The sequence below is a fragment of the Papaver somniferum genome, chromosome 7, assembly GCF_003573695.1.
Source record: "Papaver somniferum cultivar HN1 chromosome 7, ASM357369v1, whole genome shotgun sequence".
Taxonomy (NCBI): Eukaryota; Viridiplantae; Streptophyta; class Magnoliopsida; order Ranunculales; family Papaveraceae; genus Papaver; species Papaver somniferum.
This window is the reverse complement of record NC_039364.1, coordinates 46,844,016-46,866,807: the sequence shown is the minus strand read 5'-3', so window position 1 is coordinate 46,866,807 and position 22,792 is coordinate 46,844,016. Positions and strand designations below refer to the sequence as shown.

Here is a 22,792-nt window from a genome sequence, read left to right as displayed (position 1 = left end):
GTCGGCACCATTTTTCGGCATGGTCTTCATCACTTCCGACATGGTCTTCATTACTTCTGACATGGTATTCATCACTAATACAATGCTGGAAAAAATCGTTTTTCAAAGTGTGTAGCCAGCAGAGAAGGAGAAGAAAATTTAGAAGGGAGTGGGGAATATTTAGGGTTTGAATTTTATTTTTTTAAAAAGAATAGTTTCGTATTTCTACCCCAAAACACACTCTTTAGCGGACACCATTGGATGTAGATAATAATTTATACCCAATTAGTTTATGTATCCCCCAATTATGCATTCAAAAGTAAATACGGAAGAGCTAGAAGATCCTACAAAAACCGGCAACAAGAATATATCCAAGATATAAGTTGGAAATGCGGAAGAGCTGGAAAAAATTGCTTGGTCAAGCGGCCTTTCAATTAAGGGAAAATTTATAAAGTACCCCCGTTTTTTTGGGGACATTTTTCTCATGTCCGTTTTTTACAAATTTTCGAAAGTGCCCCCAATGTGCGGGAAGGAGTTATATTGGTTAGTTAAACCAGTTTTACTCGGTCAAAAAAATAATGAAAATCACGAAATAGTACATACCTAAACCTAAAGAGATAGAGAGAGAAAATAGTAAAGTTATCTTTTTCTTTTCACTCTCTTCTCGTTCAGAGAAGAGAAAAGGGGAGTTCTCCGTTTCCCATATTCAATTAATAGAAATCAATTCTAGGTTTTTGATTCCATTTTGTTTATTAAAAATCACTAAATCTCAACTTTTCGATGGAGGCAAAGCAGAAAGTCATGTCCAGGTAAGGTTTTACAAACCCTAACCTTTTTTTGTTGATTAGATCTGTACTTGAATGTTCTTGTAAAGTGATTTCAATGATTTTTTTTTATAAAGTGCTTCGATATAAGGGTCCTGTTAACCTATGCACCCACACATGGGATTAGAGTTAATTAATAATCATTATTTTACATTGGATGAGGAGAAACAAATTTACTGCTCTGTTACTGGTCTCGTCCATCAATGTAAACACCAATTTCCATTATTTCCCTTAATTCTCTCTTTGTGTCTCTCTAATTCTCGGTGTCCTCTTCACCTTCTCTTAAAAAAATCTAAGACTGGTAATAGATATTTTGAATGTAATGTAAAAGATCAATCAAAAAAATTATGTTTGCTAGTAATATGAGAAGAAATCAACCAAAGTTAGTTGACTATTTAGGAAATAAACCAAACTTCAGTGAAGGAAAAAAATAAGATAATCAAAATCATTAATTTCACCCATTCAATCTCAAACCTTCCGAAAAAAAAATCAATCAAAATCAATAATCCCCCATGTAAACAAAGCTTTGTGTGGCCCACCATATTACACACCGACCTAATCTCCTCATTCTCTGTTTTGAGATGAGAATTACTTTGATAAATATTATCCGTTAGAATAAACACGTAATTTCATTCTTTATATTATAGCGACACCTAATCTATGAGGTGGCAAAATTATGGCTTAGCCATATTCGGTGACTTGAGCTATATATATACCCTTCAGGGTGATTTATACTTGTTACGAAGAAAGATGAAATAAACAGGGAACTAACTTCCCATATTCTCCCCTCGTATTCCCTTGTTCTTATTTAGTTTAAGTTTGGCATTAGTTAATTAATTAGCCTGTTCTTACCCCAAGCTTACTGTACCTGAATCTCTAGTAGCTCAACATTTATACTAGAGCCTTCAATGACTTCAATTAAATAAGTCATGCTAATCGTAACACGTTATCAGCTCGAGTTTCTTTGTAGCAGTCGATGTGGAGCTGGCGATACCAAAAGGATATTTCTTTTTAATCCTTGCATATTTAATTTAACTAATATTAAGTAATTTATGCATATAGTTTTATACTGTCTAACTTCTTTTTTATTTTGTTAGGAACTGTTAAAAAGAGATGTTAGACGACTACCGCGTCACGAGTATAGTTTAGCATAAACTATTATTGCGGTATATGAAAATATATCCAAAATAGGTACGTATTACCAACAACTCATATTTGTGATGCTATCGATTTTCGAATTTAGCCAAATATTTGAGTTTTGTAGCATTTTGTTATTTTCCTCTTTAGCCAGCCAACAGAAGGTTTTTTCGCGTCCTTTTTTTTTTGGATAGCGTAGAGAGTAAAATTACCTTTGTTGGTACACCAATGATTTTTGTGGTGTTGATGGTATTATATACCGCAGAGCGAGGAATTATTGCATCCTGAGGGATAGCAAAATTTTGATATTCCTTTTCTATAATAATCTCCGGGATTCAAAGTCGTTCCACCTAAGGTCGAAATGCGATGAAAAATGGACACCGGGTTAACACGGTTAGCCGGTCTCTATCAGCGGTCATTGAAATGAGCTGCAATTGGTATCGAGACAATTTCTTTATAGGTATAAAGAATGTTCATATTTCAACTTTGATGAACTAATATTTCGTCGACCCTAACTGACGAAATTGGATATTTGTCGGTGTTATGTTAGGACCGTTTCACCATTAATTTTTTTTGTGGTAAATAGTTCAGCTTGATTTCTGGAGAAGATATATGCACCGTACAAAATGCTGCGGTGAGCAATAAGAAGATCGGCATATTTTGCGCCCTTATGTGTTTCCGCGAGCTTTATGGCATGCATTATATGCGCTAATTATTTGCATCAACGAGCTTTAAAGAGCTAGTGCTTAATTTGCACTTTGTATATGTTGTGTCAACAACAACGAGTGTTGCAAATGTTAACTGTGCCTCATAGATATACAAACGTCGAGCGATAATGAGTGTTGCATTTTTGTAGATGATATTTAAGGTTAATATCATGTCTTCTCGTCGCCTAAGCTATTACCTAAAATCATGAATTTGGTGAATTTAAATTTGCACTTGTACCTATGCAAATATGTCTATCTTTGGCAAAGAAGGAAGATGCAATTGTGGTATGCATATTTGAATATGGGAACCACAATAATTATCAGGTTTGAGAATCTGGTAAACCCTGTACCACCAGAAGTGGAATAATATGGAACAGCGGCATAATGATTGGTTGAGTAAGCCATCTTCGAGTTTAGTATAGCTCTACTATCGTTGTGACAGACACGTTACGTGCATCTTAAATGCCATTCATTCTTATTAATCTCTATAGGTCGTCTTGGAAGGTCTGGTATCGATATTGAGATAGTGTCTGCGGTCACAAAATTGGTTTACAGTTTACTGTTGATTTTACATGAAAATGTAAATTCTTAAATTTACTCCAGCTGGACAGTAAACGAGAGAGAAACCTGATCAGTTTTCTCTCTTGGGTTGCGAGTTATTGTTGATTTTCTGTACCAAGTTGTTCCCTTGATAGGTAGAGTTGCGGAACAGGATGTTCTGTTGATGAGACATCCCCACCTAAGGATCAGGGGGAGAATCGTCGACGACATTGGTTAACTCCAGTTGTGTCTCATCTAAATTCTCACACCAAGAAGTTCTTGAGGTGTTGGAGACTACTCTATTGCTAGATTTAGCAAGAGTACGCTTGCTTGATTCCGCATATATTAAATTCCTTGCAAGGCTTGCCATGTAATCGCAGCGATTGTTTCGTCTAAAAATATGCTTAGAAGCATAGACGAAAAACCTCTTGCATGAGGTATGCCAATCTAATCAGATAACGTCGTCCATATTCTCATTGAGTGATGAGTTGATATATCTCCTGACGAGGAGCATATCCATAAAAGTTGCGTTGATATCCCGTGGTGAAGAATATCCGCATTCTGAAATCTGGTACCAATGGATTATAATATCCTCATACCCTGGAGAATGATGTAAAATCGTTTATTAACTGATGATTAATTGGTTGTCAATAATGTTCAGAGTATCTACTGAAATCATTATGTATGTATATCCCCCTTTGCGAAGGAATTATCGACAAAGTTATGTGATTGGCAAATATGGATCTTAGTCCATATTGAACTGTTTTCTCACTTGAATACGCTTTAGGACCTCAGTCCTAGCATTGATTGCATATTCGATGCTTATCAAAAGGCGTGATGAGAAAATTAAGGTCGCTTTTTGTAAAGCGCCACCCCTTGACAACGAGTTTCTACAGACACTAACCAGGTGCATGGAAGAATGGTCTGGTAGTCTTGCATGACTCGACATATCACCTGGGGAGGTAATTGTGTATCTATACTCGTATATATTTTTAAAAGAAACTATTGCTTGTCAATCGTTGATGTTGTATCATCTTATTAATGCTATGGGCATTGATAGTGAGTATTTTATTGTTCTTATGCATTCGTTGAATGGTTTTGTTATTCATTCATCAAGCATTTTGAACTTGTTATTCATGAAACCATTGTCATGTGTTCTTTTTTGATACGTGCTAAATCCACTATGGTTACTACTACTAAAAGATTTGCAAATTTGATGAGAAAGTCTTCCCACCGTTTTGGGGGAGGAAAGGTTGTCGCCTGAAAAACGGTGTGAAGTATTCTGGTTTGCATAAGATAAACCAGGATGTATCTCATCTTGATGTTTTCAGCAATGAAAGACATGCAGAAGATTTGATATCTTCAGAAATTGCAAATCAATTTTCTTCCTTGAGAAACTGTGAATGTAGTAGCAAGTGTGTCACATAAAACACACCTTCAGCGTGAATGACTAGTTGACTTAAAATATTCTGCGCCTCCTAAAAGGAAGAACCGGTCATATAATCATTTAAAGATAGTTCTCTCAGAGAGACTATCAAAAAGAAGATCTGATTTCTCTAAGTATAGTTGTCCTAATAAGAGAACGTCTCTGCAAAGGCTGTGGAACCTCAAAATGAGAGGATCCCAATAAAGCTTACATGCAATAGAGAAATTTTATACAACGATTGTTGGTGACATACTCAAAAGTATCTAATGATGATGTCATAGATGATGTTGGTGTTAAATCACTCTCTATAGGGGAATGTCATCAAAGGTATGATTGGTTAAAGGAGAGATCTAAGCAGAATAACAATTTCTTGCAAAATGCGTAGCATTAGTACTGCCGGACGAACACTCGATAATGTGAGCTACTCTTATCCACAAGTGGGTGTTTGCAGTCCCAACATCTGATAATGTAACCCCTAGTGGCTACAGGTATGTGTGTGCATATAGCGAGAAAAACAAAGTCAACTTATGGCACAAAAGTCTTCCACAGAAACATGAGATGGATTTATTTGTAACATATCCCCTGTTATGGATGCAGCTACCTCTTTGGTATTTGTCTGACAGTCCTTAAGGACTCGACGAGCATCCAGAAGATGTGGTTACTGCAGACCTGTATGAAAGACTAGATACATAAAAACTGCATACAAGTTCCTGGAGGTTTGCACCTATCAGTAGAATTACCATGTCATATACATTCGCTCAATAAGGACGAAAATGGTCAATCGTCTAAGTGAATGCTTATATATTATCCAGGGATATGTGAACCATCTTATATGCTCATAAACTTTGCATTGACTAGTTTTGATGAATACAACATCTACTTTATTGGAACTTCTGAAGAGTTCTCCAAAGCACGAAAATGCTTAAGGCAGGAGTTCGAGACGAAAATCTCGGTAAAACAAGGTCTCAATCTCTTGATTGAGCATTGTGGTTGGCCGTCCATTAATTTCGTCAAAGTTTTAGACATGTTTAATGGACAAACTGGCACAGTCATAATTGCACGATCTCTTAAGTTTAAGATTGATCAGCTTACATCTCAACAAAGGAGATGTATCACTCTGTGGTTTATATTACACAAAGGATGTGTAAATGGTATATCAGCGGAAATATGCTATGGGTACCAGATATTGGGTTTGTAGTAAACATGTAAGTCTGCTTCTACCCAGCACCAATATCGAGACATTGGTCCGAAGAAAATTTTTTCATCTTCATGGTACCATTAAGCTTGATCTTTTGCATGAAAGATCGTTGGATGTCTCCCACAGAGAAAAGCTGATCAGACTGTTTAAGTTTTGATTTTTGGTAGGTTTGTTAAAGCAACTAAATATTTTCCTAGCTAATAGTCTGGTAGTAGAGGATGCCTTTTCTTCCTCCGATCGGCTGCGATTGTTCAGACAAAGCTAGTATAAAATAAATGGTAGTACCATCAGTAGATCATTAAATTGCAGAAAGGAAGATCAGACCAAGTTTTCTCAAGTTAAGGAAGTTTATGAAGACATTCAAAGATGTCTCGTGGTCTCTATGGAGTATTATAGGGCAGAATGATCAACTAAGAAGGCTACTCATCAGGTGGAGTAAATCCATGGAAGACTATGGATATGGATATATTGGACATTACGACGTGTACTCTTTTTCCTTAGTCAAGGTTTTGTCCCACTGGGTTTTCCTTGTCAAGGTTTTAACGAGGCATGCGAGTCAAGTAATATCCGCAGTTCGACATGTTGTACTCTTTTTCCTTCGTCTTGGTTTTTGTCCCTTTGGGTTTTCCCGGACAAGGTTTTAACGAGGCAACATCTGTGGGTTTATCATTGTTCTGAGAACTCATGTTTTGCTACGTTTAGGTTTTGTCCCTCTGGGTTTTTCCTGACGAGGTTTTTAATGAGATAACAACTTAGACCGGTGAGCATCATCTAAAGAGATGTATATATCCATAGATTTTCTGGAGATGCGATTATTAGATAATTGTCAGTATTGTTTAAGTCAAGTTTTTACTGCACACGTTTTTTCCTGCTAAGTTCTACGCGAGGCCAAACAAGTTGCATCGACAATATTGTTGAGAGCTTCCGACGTTCAGGTTTTGCCCTAAATGGTTTTCCTGGCGCACCTTTGACAAGAGGAGACAATTCGTGACAGACATAATCACACTAAAGTCTCCAAATGTCGTACTCTTTTTCGGCTACCAGTTTTTTTTTATCTTACCGAGTTTTTCTGGTAACGGTTTTAATAAGACAATGACATTTTGGAATGGTGGTCCAAGGGGAGTATTGTGTGAACAAAGCTTTGTGTGGCCCACCATATTACACAGACCGACCTAATCTCCTCATTCTCTGTTTTGAGATGAGAATAACTTGGATAAATATTATCCATTAGGATAAACATGTAATTTCATTCTTTACATTGTAGTGACACCTAATCTATGAGGTGGAAAAATTATGGCTTAGCCATATTCGGTGACTTGAGCTATATTTTTTTTTTTGAAGCATGAAATTTATTAAACTAGAAAGGGGCTATTACATGAGGGTATGTGATACCCCAAGTTTCATCAATTACAACATCATATTGGAGCAAAGAGTGAATAACAGTCTTCTGATCAGAATTGCAGCGGAGGCGGATGTTCGAGTCGAAGTCGAAGGTCGAAAGACCTCCGGTCAATGTTTTCCACAAGAAAAGATGTATTTTTGATGGACACAACAGTGTCCATAAGAAATTAGTTGATGGTAGAGGGGTTCGATGCAATTGAAAGAAGTTGCTAGTCAGGCATTCGCATCCATTCGCAGACTTGAGCTATATGTATACCCTTCAGGGTGATTTGTAATTGTTACGAAAAAAGATGAAATAAACAGGGAACTAACTTCCCATAATCTCCTCCCGTATTCCTTTCTTCTTATTTAGTTTAAGTTTGGGCATTAGTTAATTAATTAGCCTGTTCTTACACCAAGCTTACTGTACCTGAATATCTAGTAGCTCAACATTTATACTAGAGACTTCAATGACTTCAATTAAATAAGTGATGCTAATCATAACATAATCTTCTTTTTATTTTTTTCTTCCTGATTTTTTTTCTCACCCCATTCAGTAATCAAAGATTAAGATTAAGATTAAGATAAATGTATGTAAAAAGAAACCTAAATAGTCTATGATAACTATTGATAACCTATTCTGGAATGATATTTAAAATCTCAAACATATTATTTTATATCAACAACCTAAACACCCAATCACATCTCTCACACCACGTCGAGAGTTGCGCTTACCTCCCATTCCATTGGCCGGTGAACAAAACTCTCGCTTCTGATTGGCCGAAATACAAGTTAGCCCCCTTACATTTCGTGGCCGTTAATTTTAAGTTAAATTTATTCGATTTTATGCTCCAAATTGAGCGATATCGTTCACCCTTTTTTCGTGTGGGGTGTAGACGAAACCTTTGATTCTGATTGGTTGAAATTTTAACAAGATTCTTACACCACGTTTACATAGTTAAAATAAAATCCGGACCGTGAGATTTGCTGCAAGTAAAATACTAAAGACCATACTAAAATAGATTTTAAAACGAATAAAAGTAAATCAACGAAAAAAAATATACCGAAATTGTTTTTATAAAGAATTCGATCTTATAAATTTCCATAACAAATACATTTATACCCAAAATATTTATACAAAATCTTAGAATATTCTTATTAATTTCCATATTTTGATTTTTATGGCAAATTATTAGCCTAAAAAAAGAAATATTTTTTACACGACATTGATTCCCAATTTAGCGTGAAATACTTTTACACGACATTTTATATAATCTTGGCATTTTATATAATTTTTGAAACAATGTTAGTTTTTGAAGAATTATTTTTTACACGGCATTGATTCCCTATTCAGCATGAAATACCTTTTGTAATTTTCTCACTTTAATTGTCATTTTTATTTTTTTAGGAAATAAAAGGAAAAAAAATTAATTTGGGCAGATTGTTTAGAGAAAACATAGAGAAAGAAAGAGGCCGAATATGTTATAAATAAATTTTATTAACATAATTAGAGATTTTATTCCCGTAGTTTTCAAAACGAAGAGTGTATTCCGAAACAGGGCTAAAATATATACCTCAAATCTATGAATTTTCTTAATGGTCAAGTATTTTTAATGAGTCTATATAAAGGATTGGAGATTGTTAGATGTTGTACAGTTTTCCAACCGCGTAAACAATGTTTGATATTGGACGCGGTGGTGTTGCGGTAGGTTTACCACAACAACCTTCGTACACGGATTCCCTGTATGTAGACCTGATTTTCTTCTGCTGAAATCTAATGATTCAATAATTTCATAAAACCAACACGTAGAAGCATTGATGTACTATGTGTTTTTGCTGTAGATTTACGTTATGTTTTACTAATCGTTACGCATAGTTGTCCTTAAGAATCTTTTTTTGTTTTGTTAGAAAAAAAGAAAAACTTCCAGAAATTGTTAAGTGGTGTTTCAGACTTTCACCACACAGGAGACTCAAAAGGTGGTGAAAGCATTGGTTTTAAAGATGCGGAGGTTTGATAGCGAAAAAATGGCTGAAGTAACATCTTATTGATCAGGAGGTGAGGACGTAGTTGGTTCCTTTTACTAATATGGTATTACGTTGTTGGTCATCAACTGTTCAATCATATTCCATTATTGGCTGTTATTGAGAGTTACAAAAATTCTGCTGCGGTTGTCATGGCAAGATTAACTTCACCAAAGATGGAGGCGGAGGTACTTCTTCCCAGATTTTCAATCATAAATTCGCACCTTTATAGTGTATTTTTTGGGGTTTTGATGATCCAACAGTTTGTTTTGGATGTAAAGATTTCGTGTATATTTTAAAAGATGAAGATGATTTTGCAATTAATTGAGAATTAATTACAGACTTAGAGTTGTAGATATAAGAAAGATTGGTAAGAGATGTTTTACTCCAAATAGATACTCAAAATCTTTGATGCATGTTGTAGAATTTTCGGTTAATTATGTGCACATTGTGTTCTGGGATACCTGTGTGTTTTTTGCTTTATTTTTTTGTATGAAAAATTAGATTCTCATTGATTTCATCAACTCATCGATGGATGTCACAAAGGACTGGTTCCATTCACCCCGAATGACAGAACTGACTAGGCATGTACGCAAAGAAATTTCAGTTGTCAACATGGAATAGCGCAATTCCCAACTTTGATCAGGACGGTAGTTATATTAGAAGATCAAATGTCTTGTGTGCCTTAAATTGCATTTGCCAGCCTTAACGATATGAAAAACAACTCTTGAGGAGGAAATTGATTTTCACGAGTTCCCTACTAAATTAGATGGGGATTGTGGGGAACTGGAAGTAATGGAAAGTGACTTTCTTTCTTTATATCTTCATTTATATAATACACCACTTCATTTCATAATCCGTAACTTCAAGATAGGATGGATAGAAGAGCGTGTTCATGGGATGAGATGCATCGCAATGCTTTAAAGAGACGGGAGAGATAGAAAAGATAAGCGAGTCACTGTGTATTTACGAGATTTATAGCCAAGCTGGTTCCTAGACTGGGGATCCAGTATAGGAAAGCACACACCTTCAAAGTGGACTGAAAAGCACAAAATCTTTTGACATCTTGGCGGTACGTATTTTGGTAATCCAGACTCTTGCATGGCAGTAGTAATCCAGTTCTTAGCATGTCACACACTTGGGATTCCGTTCCTTGATGTGGTAATTGATACTTTTTTTTCCTGCTTGGAATGTGGTAATCAATACTTGATAGTAGTATTTATATTCAGATGAAGTAGACACATCGTTAGTATTAAAGAAACAGTTGGTATTAAAGAAACAAAATTCTCTATGAACCGCCCCAAAAAACTACGGATGACACATCGTTACATTTTATTTATTATTTATTTTATACTTTTCAGCAACAAAGCTGATTAAATTTGTACTACGAGGTCAATTTTAAGGCAATTTTTATGATGTTAGGGGTACATCAGTCCCCAACAAGGTGATGAATATTTTCTTTCGGCTATGATTTCTTTTATTTGTATTGTTTGAAAGGTGTCTCTGTTGTTGTCCGACTAAGGTGCAATCATTGGTATGACGGTAGACAGTAATATCCTCTGTAGTCTCACCTTTATCCCAGCATGCAACAACCATAAATGGTAATGCCTACAACGTATCTTTCCTTGGTATACATTCGAACTGGCAAGAGAACCTCATTCAAAATATGATATTTGTAGTGTCATATGATATGAGTAGTGTAATTTGTCTCATTTTTCTTTCTTTGTGGTTTTCACTTCCTCACTTTGTGCAGCTAATGACAACGTACATGAAACAATTGACATGTAGGAATATGATTCTATTATATGTTAGCTTTCTTTTAACACATCTCCTCCTCATTTTGGTTAGGTTCTAAATACCCTTTAAAACTACACATCATATGACTGACGAGTACTTATAAATTTACTCAATGAAATCAAATTTAGTTATCTATCTAAACAATTAAACAACATTAACTCCTTCCACTCAATTTTTTCTCTATATTACATGGAACCGTCTTATAACTTATATTATACACGAAATCATCTAATAATCCGCACAATATATGTAGTTTACAGGACCACTCCGTGATGAACTGGATCATCCTATCATTCTTATATATAATATAATATACTAAGCACGTGATCATCATATAATACGCTAAGAACATCTCCAACAGAGAGTGAAAATTTTATTTTCTTATGACACATAAGATTTTAGATTTTAGACCCTCATTTAAATTAAATTCATCTCCCAGTAGGTCGGCCCTACAAAGTAGGAAGGGTGTCAAAATAAATACAAAGGTCTTAGTGAAAGTCTTATCTACACCGTCGTAATGACCTTCATGTTATCTTTGTCACAATTTTTTGATTATTATTTTTAAATAAATTTTTCTAAACCAATAGGAAAAAAGGGAATCATTTTTATTCCTTTATTCTTTATCAAAAAACAAATCCTAAAAATATTCATGAACAAAACATTGTTATTTTTACCACATATATTACACCCCATGAATAAGAATCCAAATAAAAACTCCACATATGATTTTTAGCACCCATTGTTGGTGATGCTCTAAGGCATTTTATAATTCAATGGTATCCATAAACTTCCTTAACGAAAACGAAATCTAATTTAAGTATCAAGGTGAAAAATTAAAATCGAGTTTAACTCCTCATGATCAAACCATATCCTATAATATAGGAGGTCATCTTATAATTCATGGACACATATAAATTATAGGTATCCTAAAAAATGTGTATTTCTACTCCGACCCTTTAAATAATAATCGTTATATAATGGAGTTGTTAATTGGAATTATCTTTGAACCGCGTGTGGGGCAAAGTCCCGTCTCACTGAATAGGAGTCAATTCCCATCATACCCGATGCGTAGGCTCACCTTATAGAAGAATTATTCAACTATTTATATTTAGATTGAAACTAGGGAAAGTTAGGTATATTTTCATAAACAAATATGAGAGTGTTTAATTCATTGATGCCAAATTTAGATAAAGAGTCTTAGGAATTTCGTTGTGACCAAACTATAGAGGAGTATATAAACAATACAAGGCTGCTAGATTTGCACCTTTAGTTACAGTCTCATGTAGAATGCCAAGATATCAAGCTCGCACGTTCAATGGGTGACATGGAAAATCATAAAGCAATGGAGATCCATGAACAAGGTTTGTATGCCTAACCTTATCATTGAGTTTCAAGATTGTTTGTAATTCACTTCAACGTCAGGCTTAAGTTTTGTTTTTTTTTCCTTAAGCTTGGATGATCCGACTACATAAATGTTGAGGTATCGAGACTATGGTTAAGATTATTTTGAATCTCCATCACGATGCCAGTAAACACTAAAATATTATCTGCAACGTAAGGCTTAAGTTTTGGTTTTTTCTCATATGTCCACTAGAGTATTGAAGTAATCAAGAACATGTTCCACTGAAATAACTATTTTTTCGCATATATCAAATTCAAGGAAGTCGGATGCATGCTAGAGTAGGGAAATATCATGTAAAGTTGATCCAAGAAAAAATTGAGGAGGGACATGTGTATTCTATTTGTAAATTTAATGTTTCCAAACAAAAAACTGGATACAAGATAGTCTCTTTTGAGTATGTGATGTGGCTCAACAGGTTTTCAAAAATAGAGAAGCTTAGCATTGATCCACCAAGAAGTTTTCAAATTCCAGGCTCTTGAGAATGTTGATAGCAGGAAAAAAGATACTACGTATTATACAAGTATGAAGTTGGTACATCAATTAATTGTTCTTAAATTTTACGTAGTTCCTGTAAATAACGCTAATTGGATGTTTTGTAGGTGTTATTGGAGATGAAATTTGTCTTATACATTGTAACCATATCAGTTGGCGAGAATGATGTTTTGATAGAAATTTTTATCGAGAATGATGGGTACAATTTACTTACAATTTTTGTGATTTAATTTTTTCAATAAGTGTTTGTAGATTATTCTGGTGAATAATACTCCATCCCTCCTTTCCAATTTAGATGAGTGTCTAGGGTTATTTTTTTTGTTCCACATTAGTTTATGATTTTCATATTCCCACTAAACTACCGACATTACTCTAATATTTTGTCTTGGAAATATAAGTTAACTTTTAAATGCACTAATATCAATTAATGTCAGAAGACATTTTTCATGGGAATAGATGGAAAATTTTGACATCTCTCAATTTATTAATCTGCGTGAAAACATTAAAACATCATCTAAAGTGGAACGACGTGAGTAATATGTTTGGTGCCAGAAAAAATGCAATGAAATAACATGATGGGTTGAATTAGTGAACATAATTAGTGGTGATTACTGGCACAAAAGTGAAAGATCACTTGGGTAAGTTTTTAATCCTTTTGTCGTGCTTATATTAGTGCATATGTCCATGTGTTCTAACTTACTTTTTTATTATAGATACAATTATCCTTTATACTATGCCTGCGTCGAGAGTGTTCATCAATACGGATGTACTATTTGCTGATGTATATAGGGGTATGATAGATGTCTTCAAGGCCGTTATCGTAGAATAAGATCAAAAGAAAACACCATCTATGGGTGTCCACAAATTAGTAAACTGTATATCTTTTCATCCTTATGACATGTTTTATGTTGTGCATGCAATAAATAAGAAGCATACATCATTTTGTATTCAGTAGGTAATCCTTAGCAAGAAACTTCAAAAAAGTAACTCCAGGTGGAATAAGTTTGGTAGCTTGATGCATAAAATGATTGTTGATTCAATAAGTTAGGAAGGGGTATTTTAATTAACAATTAGTTGTAATCTGGAAATGTTGATGTGGTTATTTTTTGCTGCCGGTGAACCCACGACCAATCAGTTAACAGCCGAGCGCTTTACCAATGAGCTACTGAGGAACAACGGACGACAGCTGTTCAACTAGCCCCTATTTTAATTTTATATTTTTGTACACTCATATACAACAAGAAGCACTACTATGTTTCTGGAATAATAGAAATGGTTATCTTGGGAAGAGCTATAGGAATTTGTGGTTTCACTTATGAACTTGGTTTTGTTTTGCAGCTTCTCGCTAATACAACCAAAAAAATCGAATGTGTTTTAGTTGATGATTACCATGTCTCAATTAAGATTTCCTACATTCTGTAATTTAGGTCACATCTTAATTTAACAATATCTTTAGGAGTTACAAATATGTTTAAAGTTGAATTAAGATAACCTGAACTCCAGGTTCAAGGAAAACAAGTTATTTTATTGATGTACATTATCTAAATCTAAATGTGAGATAATTTCTATATATATATATGTGTGTTAATTGCACTTGAGGCTTTAACGATTTTTGTAACTTTAGGCGTTGCTAGTGTTGGGAGACAAAGGTTAACACATAGGCAATTACTAATAACATGGTTCTCTCTGTACTTTCTTTTGGATCTTCATCGATCGTTGGGGCTCTGCTGAAATATGGAGTTATTAGTGTATGAAAAGATGGGGAACCATAGTGTATTGAGTGTATAGATCATCAGTGTTGGAGATCATGACTTGGATCTATCGCATGAGTATTGTTTAGACTCTGCTTCACATGACTGAGGTGCTCAAACATAAATTTTCTAAATTTTTACTCAATTGAAAGCTGGGAAATAACATATTCTAGGGACGGGTTATGGGTATATCCTCTATGAGTGGGAGAAAAGTGCATGATCATATATTTTTGGGGTTGCCAAGCTAAACGTCTCTCGCAGCTTTCAAAAAAGTCCTTAACGTCCCGATACGAGCGAGTCACCTAGAAGGGAGATATAAGTGACTTTTGAGATAAATAATTCAGCTTAAATCTAATTATAATGGGGTTGAAGGTCGTATATAGTGCATTTTCAGTAAGTAATGAAAGATAAGTTTGTTGCATAGTAGAAGGGAGTATAAGATGGAAATTATTGTTGCAACGCCTGTAATTTTTTATTGGATGTAATTCACAATCGGAATGAATGATTTTTCTTTTTGTTCATTTTATTCTTTAGTTTGGTTCCTCTTAGTATTAGTTCATCTATTTACATCTCGATCATGGTTTTTGTTATTTATTCATTGGTATATCTTAATATCCATTCATATACATGGTATTTCGTTTGATAGTAGTAGAGAAAGTGGATTTTAGAATTTATTCCCAAACGACTGCTGATGTTTATCGTTGTCAGTGGCATCTAAATCGGTTATATTAGAAATTTTATCCCAGGAAATTTTATAATTATGGTTTCATGTTAAAATTAACGTAGGTTGATCATGGTGCTTAGAGATATTGATATCGATTTCGAAAAAAAGCATTTCGTGGTGATTTAATAAAACAATTTGTTATCCTCTACCAATTTTTCCGTTAACCAAGCTTCATGTCACTATATAAACGCAGAGAGTAAGGAAGGCCTTCAATGAGATAATGGATTTCGTGATTTGAAAAACATATTATTATACAATTGAAAGATTATAATACTTAAAATAATTAGGGATTCCATGTGCAAAATGTATTGCCCAGAAAATGTAAAAAACTGTGGGAATGTCTCGCAAATACTTGCTTGAATATAATTGAAATTTAAGCTTGGATTTACATGTTCTTTAGAAAACATTTGTTCTGAGTTTCAAAGACTGCAAGCATAGACTTCGTGGTAATATATCTGTTATGAATTTCCATACTTTTATTTAACTTTTTATTTGTACGTCTATATAAGTTAATGACAACATTACCAAAGCTTTCTAAGTACATGTTTTATTTTTTACTTAATGCCTTTAGAAGATGGATAACAAAGAAAATAAAACTAGCAAAATCACTATTCAAAATGATAGGAGAAAGAATATGCTTAAGACCAGTCTTGGTTCGGATAGAGGGAACCTGGAATGAAGTTAATTAACAATAAGCTAGAAAAAGTGTACAATTTGGAGATGATTCTGATAGATTCATAGCTAATAGAACAATGTAAAAGAATATTAGAATAATTATTATTCATAGAGTGCATAACAGAATATTAAAAAAAATAAACAGAATATCAATATACTAAATGCATGCTTCGATTAAACTGAAAAATATTTTGTAGTTCAAGGAAAAAGACAAGGATAAGAAAATCATTCGAATCCAACCGTTTAACAAAACGTCATACCATAGAGATTTTAGACCGGTACTTGGTACAAGGAAATTCTAGATGCATGCACTCACGAGCATAACTCTCCTGGATCAACAAATGACAAGATACAAATTTGTACTATCGATTTGTATCGAATTTTTCCTCACTTAGAGATATAAAAATTTAATAGGTAATAGCAAACAATACAATAAGATAAAAAAAAATAATTATGAGCTCCATATGGTAGTATATGTATGATAATTTAAATATCTATACAGGTGATTCTTTTCTGGAGATTTTGCTGGAATCTTGAGGGGCTTTCCAAAAGGCCAGATGAAGCGAAAGAAAAACAGAACAAATACTCGCAGATTTTTGAATAGAAAGTGATAGTGAAATTTAGATGAGAGTAATTCTATGTGAGATTTGACCACCCAACTAAGTGATTCTAGAGCTAACATCTAAATTGAGCATATTTGACAAATAGAGCTTAATAAGTGATTACCACCCAACTAAGTGATCCTAGAGGTTAGGATAACATTTAAATGGATCTTAACAAATGTGAATGATCGTATGAGAGATCCTTATACAGTCCAGTAAATCTACAAGAGTATGCATATATATAAATCTCGGCGTATCGTTTGTGGAAGAATACAAGAATATGTAAATTATGAAAAATGCATGCTTGAATTGATAAACTGAATATGTAATAATTATTTTGACATTGACAATAAATCTTGGCGAATGGAAGTGTAAGGTGGAGGAACTAAGCGTTTCGAGTATTTCAGACCAAAAAAAAAATGATGTCCGAAAATCGTACAACACTAAGAGAAGCACTTAAAATTTTGCATAAGAAAGAAAAGATTATGGTGAAATATCTGATAAGTAATTTAATTTAAATTATATTTCGAAGCAAAAATATTTTTATAAAATAATATCACATCAAATATAGGGTGCAACCTTTATAGTAAAAGGAAAAATTGCAGGGATTCAACCAGAATCTCAGCAGTACTACATGGTTGTCTAGGATGCAAGGTAAAACATGTGTAATCATAGAGGTCAAGCTATGATACAACAGATGTGCGGTCATAGTGAAGGCGCACCAATACCATGGTAACAAGTAGAGAATTCAAGTGATAAAAGTCAAACGTCATTTTTTTTTATTATATATTATATAAAACAATGTTAGAGATAACAAATATTTCATGATGACTATATATTCCAAATAATAGTACAAGACGGTGAAAATTGTGGTATAATCACAACGACGGAACCGATGACTTAAATAATTACAGATAATGTTAAGAGTAATAAAAATGACGACATTGTCAACGGTGGATGTACCTGAACTCTACATTTTAAATAAATAAATACAATTGATGAAAGCATACTACCTCTTAGAGAATATGTTTGATTTATAGGAAAACGAAACACAATGCACATATGATTTATTAGGTACAATAGGTAAATTACTGGTTTTAGACTCACACTTGAAGAAAAAAACTTTTTCCATGTATGTCTACCTGCAAATGACATATTTCATTATTATAGTGCTTTGGAGGGAGAAGATCTATTGTGTTTACTTACGAATAGAGATAGTAGATAGAAGAAAGTGTTTATTCCTGAACTCACCACTTTCGAAACATATTATCTTTCTCTGACACAGTATCAAACTTTGTAAAACAAAAAACTAAGTCGTGAAATTTATAAGTTAAATGTGTTTATTAATATATTGAATGATAATTATACCTCAGTTATATTATACAGTTTCTAATTCAAGCTCAATTTTCAGTGAACATATACCAATGTATTTATTAATATATTGAATGTATTTATTAAATTAAATGTATTTATTAATATATTGAATGGTAATGCAAGCTGATGCCCCGTTTCAGTGAACATATACCTACGCTAAATACATGTACAAGTCCGGTATAATTAGAGATTTCTTTTTCTTTCCCATGTTGGTTTATAGCATACTCTCATAGTTTACAGGAAAATAGGTGTTTTGTAATTCTCATATGCCCTGATGGTTTGGTATGAACAGTGATTGGTCAACCACCAATATTTGGAAAAATTTTCCTCTTTGTAACAACTCGAACAAAATTTTGGCTATAACGCATGATATAAAAGCACTTGATCGCCATTTTTAGTTGCCATTATAAAAAGTATATAAATAATATATATTTTAATATTTTAGCCGTATAGCATAACTTGATCCTATTTATTAGAAATAATCAAACTAAGCACAAATTTTTGAAGAAGTTTTAATACGTCTGGAGGACGGGTGCGGGGCGAAGGCCCGCTACACTGAATCGGAAATTCCCATTTATCCCGGTGCGTAGCACGGGTTACATACTAGTATTAATTAATAATATGATTTCAGGTGAATTTCCTCTGCCGTGGTTAAAATCTGAATCAAGCTATCTTCCTAGAGCTTCTGGCCCCACCAGAGATATTTTAGACCAATCATATGTTTTGGAAATTATTTTGTGCTAAAGATTCACGTGAGAGATTTTTACCTTCCCCAAAGTCATACAAAAGCCTAATAATTTCTTCCCTCCCGGATTTCCCTTTTTTCTCCTTCGCCCTCTCTAATGAAACCCTACACAGCCAAGAAATCCTTCTCCTTCTTAACTTACAGAAACAAGATATAAATCTCAGAGGGTTTTCTATAACAAGTTTTCTATAACAATCGGGGTGATACCGGATCATCGGTTACACAGAAACAAGACATAAATCTCAGAGGGTTTTTTTATCACATTCGGGGTGATAACGGAACATCGATTACATGTGTTTGTTTTGTACTTTTTCTTGATTATGTATACAATAATTGTTTTTACATTGTTTGGTTAATACTACTTCTCATAATGGATAAGGGAGATTATTACGTAGCCATTCGTGATTCTGTGGAATCATTATTGAAGGTTGAAGATCATTGAATCCGAATTTTATGGGCTTGTGTGGATTGTGTTTAATTTTGAGTTTGTTCGTCAATTGTTTTTATATCTAGGGGATGTTGTCGTGTTCGGATGGGCTTCTTCATATGGCATGTGAATTGTTGTTGACATTAGTTTAGATATTTAATTACAAAGTTAATAGAATGTCAATTCTATTAGGAAGAATTGGAATTTTAGGTCTTCAGTTATAAGCATACAGTATCGACATTGAAAGGAGGAACTAGATTGTAGTAGGAAACTTGGTATACTTTTTAATGTACTTTTTTGTTGGATTTGGTGATTATATATCACACATCAAATTGAAATGCTCATTGTAGGTGTAGATAATCCACAGGGCTAGGTGGCAAGATCCTAAGCTATGATACACCAAAGAAAAAAGAGCGGCGAAGCACATGATAGAACCAAACGGCGCAAAGAGAGAGGTATCACGTGGGTCGGACGTGATGGCCCAACAGTTTTCGGATGTGACGTGACCCTTACCTTCTGACATGTCGGGCGAACGATCAGAAAGCACTCGGTCAGACGAAGGAAGATGGTCAAACAAAGGAACGAGAAGAAAGAAGGGCGACATCGTGTTAACCAGACAATCAAGACTCGGCCTCGGGTGAAGAACTATCAAAAACCAAGACTCTATCGGTCAAACCAGAAAGTCGGGCGAGTAGTGCAGGTCCGATAGGGAACATCTAAATTGATGTAATGTGACCAACATTGTAATTCTGTTGTATGTCGACCTTGGCCTATAAATACAAGGGATGGTCGAGAGAGAGAGGCAGGTTGAGAGAGAGAGAAAAAGAACGCATCATACTTGAGTTTTTGAGAGCTTCACCATTTGAAAGGGAGAGAACAACTTGTAATCAAAGAAAAGAAATAATAACATTCATCCTTTCACCCCGTGGACGTAGGTAATCATAACGAACCACGTATATCCTTGTGTCTATGTTTGTTTGTGTACCTTTATTTCGTGTTAAATCATCTTCTACTTCGTTGGATGTAGTGTGTGGTTTTGTGCCACTACATTCTGGCGCCGACTAAGGGGAACGTCTAAGTTCTCCGGATACCTTGACTGCATGTGCCAACAGAGACGATCTGAAAGCTCCTAAAGACACTTTGCGTGTTAGTTGATGCTATAGGATGAACTCTGTTTGGTGAAGTCTGTTTATGTTTATTTATTTTGAAGTTTGTTGATATAGTTGAGTTTTCATTGTCGAAGTCGTATCGTTAGCAAGTATTTTCAGTTGGGTCGATTCTGAACAGTCAAATTGATAGGAAATCCTTCAAGAGCTCCCAAATAAAGCTATTAGCGTTTGGTTGAGGCCAGGGAAGGATCCCGATAACAGATCGACTAGCCTTGCTTGTAGGGGAGTCTGTTTTCATGTCTTAATCTTCGTTTTCATAATAGTTTTCGCACTTGTCTTCGTATTTTGATCTTAGTTTTTGTCTTACGAGTTCAACAACGGAATACCCCTAAAACTCCCAAATAACATCTTTGATGTGTGGTTGAAGTTGCTTGAGGTTCCATGTTCGCTTGGGGAAGTGCCAAAACAACAGCATGGCGAGATTATCGGTCGCCGGTGAAAGAACTCAAGGAATTAAGGGAAGACATCCCTTTGTAGTTCCAAGGGAGTACATAAGTCTTGGTCCAGTTTTTGCCATGGCGTGCTGACCTCATAAAAGTACGAATTCAGACCTTTTACTCACAAAGAACTAGGAGTTAATGATTTGGAGTCTAGGGAATGTAGAAAAAATTGTAGTTAATGCAGAGTCGTGGTACTGAAAGCGACGTCGTGCAACCTTGAAAGCGACGTAGCATGATACCCGTCTAAAAGAAACACTTAGAATCTAAACAGGGCAGACTGGCGATGTCAGCGTGGTAGAATAGAGGGAATCGTACTTTTGAAACTCAGTTTTAGTGTCAGTCACCTTTTTCCTTAAAAATCGTACGTACTATAAAAACTTTTCAAAAACAGGTCAAAGTAAGGTGTTGTATGTTTTCACTGACGTAGGTAGGGACGACTCTCGGACTCACAACACACTGTGTCCAATGGCTAGCACGTCAGGGATGGGGAGAACTCTGAGGAACCGCACGATCACCGAAAGTAGCATGCAAGAAGGAGTAATTGGGCCGAGGCGGGGAATGACGGGCATCCACCACTAGAGGAATCACGAGCTGCTGCAAGGGGTATGCCAACTGTAGACGAGGAGATCGATATAGGACGAGACGATGACCCATCGCCTCTGGAGCGAATCGCCTCGCTCCCAAGGAGGGATGATCAAATAGATGGACTTACCGCGTCAGACACAGAAGATGATGAAGAAGCATTAATCCTGCATGCCCAGAGACGAAACATAAGACGACAAGCTGAGTATCAAGAAGCCCTCGGGAGAGAGCAAGAACGACTTAGGCGAGTAAAAATAGGACGAGAAACAACTATCGGGGTCGATCTGGCGGCATCGACTCAGATACCCCCCACTGTACCACCTCCACCACCTGTGATGACGGCGCCACCCCCTGCCCATTTAGGCCATCCAAATGCTCACTCTAGCCATGAGAGTACAGATCCAACACTACTCGCAATTCTAGAAATCCAAAGAAGGAAAGAGGCGGCTTTCAGGGATCTTCAGCAGAGGAACCTATCTCTAGAGTTCGAGAACTATCAACTACGGAACTTAAGATCGAGGTCGAGAGGATCTTCTAGCCGAGGGACATCAGGTCACCAAGGCCGAATTGGGAAAGTACCACCAGCGGTAGGACCGAGCAATTCCGGTCGATCAGGATCACCCCCGACACCACCTATCAGAGGATACGGTCCACCCGAGGATTCATCAACATACGACGAGAGGCACGAGAGGAATAATCAACAGAGAAACACAAGGTCCGACAATGCGACCGAAGCCAAGCTAACAGAGTTAGAAGAAAAGATAAGGAAGCTGTCAGGAACTGGCGAAGAAGATGAGCTAGCCGAGGTCATCAGCGAGGCCGAGAGGACCCCTTTCACCCAAGAGCTAGAACTAAGGGCCTTCCCACCTAAGTGCACGCTCCCCACCTTCCCATCCAGGTTCAACAGCACGGGAGACGCAGTTGAGCATTTGAAGATGTACACTATGTCCCTAATCCAATGGAAAAACCATGAGGTGGTAATGTGTAAGTTCTTCCCGGCAAGCCTGGAAGGCGAGGCAAGGAAATGGTTCTATAACCTCTCACCAGGAACAGTTGACAGTTACGAGACTCTAGTCGAAGCCTTCCTTGAAACGTACATGCACAACAGCAGACCTCGGCCCAGGGTCAACAGGTTATTCACCTTGGCCCGACGGTTTAGAGAACCTCTCAGATCATTGACCGATCGATGGAGAAATTTGTGTACATAAATTGGGAAAGTACCAGTCGACCAACAGATATTCGGGTTCGAAAACGCACTAGGGAGGTCGGATCCCATCTGGATAGCCATGTTCACTGAAAAGCCGCAAACATTGAAAGAAATGAGGAAAATGCAAGAACATTTCAACGCCCTAGAAGAAATTCAGGAAGAATCAAGGCATAAGGGAGTGCAAGAGGCTAG

General features: G+C 35.6%; 1 long non-coding RNA gene across 1 annotated transcript; it reads left to right on the top strand.

Moving 5' to 3' along the window:
* The first annotated feature begins 611 nt into the window (after positions 1-611).
* On the top strand, positions 612-7,697 carry LOC113292688. Its single transcript, XR_003331821.1, has 3 exons — positions 612-788; positions 1,901-1,994; positions 7,267-7,697. It is a non-coding gene; the product is annotated as an uncharacterized LOC113292688 (long non-coding RNA).
* The last annotated feature ends 15,095 nt before the right edge of the window (positions 7,698-22,792 follow it).